Source organism: Cynoglossus semilaevis, chromosome 4 (genome assembly GCF_000523025.1).
Source record: "Cynoglossus semilaevis isolate Cse_v1.0 chromosome 4, Cse_v1.0, whole genome shotgun sequence".
Classification (NCBI taxonomy): domain Eukaryota; kingdom Metazoa; phylum Chordata; class Actinopteri; order Pleuronectiformes; family Cynoglossidae; genus Cynoglossus; species Cynoglossus semilaevis.
The window spans coordinates 18705418-18707584 of NC_024310.1; the positions used below are offsets into that span (position 1 = coordinate 18705418).

At 44.2% G+C, this 2167-nt stretch overlaps 1 protein-coding gene across 5 annotated transcripts in view; it reads right to left on the reverse strand.

The window, feature by feature from the left end:
• gria4a (glutamate receptor, ionotropic, AMPA 4a) overlaps positions 1–2167 on the reverse strand; it is a 99620-nt gene that overhangs the window by 81076 nt on the left and 16377 nt on the right. The window lies entirely within an intron of this gene.

The window sequence follows — 2167 nt, forward strand, 5'->3', positions numbered from 1 at the left end:
AAATACTGATAAAATATTTGGTCAACTCATTTTTTTTTTTTTTTAATAATTCTGTATTTGCAACAAACATGATTAAAAAACGAATTCTAGAAGAAAAAAAAAATCTCTGGGATCACTAGAAATTTGTGAGGTCAAAATGGGTTTGCAAATCCAAAAAGGGTCGGGAACCCATCCATCCATGCATCCATCCATTTTCATCCGCTTATCCGTTACCGGGTCGCGGGGGCAGCAGTCTCTGTGACCGCCACCCAAATCACATTGCACCATACCAACCCCCCTGAACCTTCCTGCGGGTGGTGAGTCCACTGGAAGGTACCAACCGCCCTAACCGGGATTCGATCTTGCCCAGAAGGTGAACACACCAATAACAGAGACATTGCCTCTGGGCCAAAGCGCCACGGAGTTGGGAACCAGTGGGCTAAATCAGAGTAAATCAAAAATATTTCCCCATTACTTGTTGTCAGATAATGAAGGTTAAACTGAAGGTCCAATGAGCCACACACTTTACTATGAACTCCGAGCACTGAGAACAGCACACTACTGAAGCACTGCCTCGTTGTCTGCTTTGTGGTTCCATGCTACGACATGCAACGGCATGATCACAGAAGTGAACAGGGAACCTACCCGGCAACCTGATAGTGAGGCAGCGAGTGCTGCTACGCTGCGCTGTGCTTTAATGCTGCCTCAGAAGTAAGAGACTCCAGAGGCAGTAGATGTGGCTGAGCCATGACGGTACTGCAGGGCTTCAAACACACACACACACACACACACACCAAATACAGACACACAGACTGTTGCACTGAGCATCCGCCAGAAGCTTTTGTAGTCTGTATTGTAATTCAGGGATTTTCTTAATGTTTCTGCACTCGTAAATAAGAAAAGTAGAAAAGGGAGAGGAGGAGGAGGAGGAGAAGGAGGAGGAAGAGGAGGAGGAAAAGGAAGCGGCAGACATGCAAAAAGTGCAAAGAGGTAAAAATAGAAGCAGGGAAGCGTCTATCCATCTATCACTGTCTGACTGAAGAGACAAATTGATCGGATTGTGAGCGCACGTGTGTCTAGCCCTATGTGTGTATCCCACACACACACACTGTGGGTGAAAGAAGGTAAATACCAACGCTGTCAGCATGAAAGTGTGTGTGTGTGTGACCGTGCCCGTGTCCTTTAGTCTGACTTCCCATCATACAGTAACTCTCTACATGTATTTACTAGGCTGTCAAAATAAACGCTCTAATCTTGTAAATTAAATAATGGATATTAAAACGCGGGCAGAATGACGCTCAGAGTAAATCTCAGACATGGGCAAACTAAGGCCCGGGGGCTGGATGCAGCCCATTAATCTTTTTTAATCCGGCCCGCCAAACTTTTCCAAATTATATAATTTGTTAATATTACCCTTATACCTCTGCCTTGTCCCTGCAATACCCGCGTTGCCCCAATAGATGGCGTAGTAGAATTGTGGCCAGCCTGGTATATCCAGTAATTCCAATTCCAACTAATGGTTGCTGTACGCTGTAAGTTGTTATTTGTACCCGCTGCGGGAAAGACATTTCTTTTCACAACGCAGCTAGAGCTTAAATTACCATCTCAGCATGTGAAGATTTCAGCTGCCGGTCAGAAACCCTGGGTGGATCAGGACGGCCTTAGCAATCACAGAGCAGTGAGTAAGTCTACGACTGACAACCTGACTGAGACGACTTTGCCAACACATTCTACAAGTCGCCTTGAAGATGCACACTACAGACTTAAATCCACCAAACCTTGGAACCTAAAATGTCTTTCAGCAAATTATTTTAATAACAATATATATTTTTTCTACCATGTGGATTAATCAGACAAAACAATGGTGTATGATTAACCGCGCCTAATTGCGATCACAATTAATTGCGTGTTATCCACAGCTTCCCTGTGATCATTCAGGTTAACCATAGAGTTAAACCCCACGGGGGTTTTCAATGGTGTTGATCTGCTGTTTAACCGTCTCTTTCTATTTGTGAATGTGATAAATCACCTGCAGGTGGGCCTGGAACCCAGAACACCCTCTGAATACCAATATGCCATGAGAAATGAAATGATTCAACGGTCGTCACTGGCTTTAAGGCGAGCGTGAAGGTGTACGTATGTGAAAAAGAAAATATAAAAAAAATCACGTATTTACCATCTGTGGTAT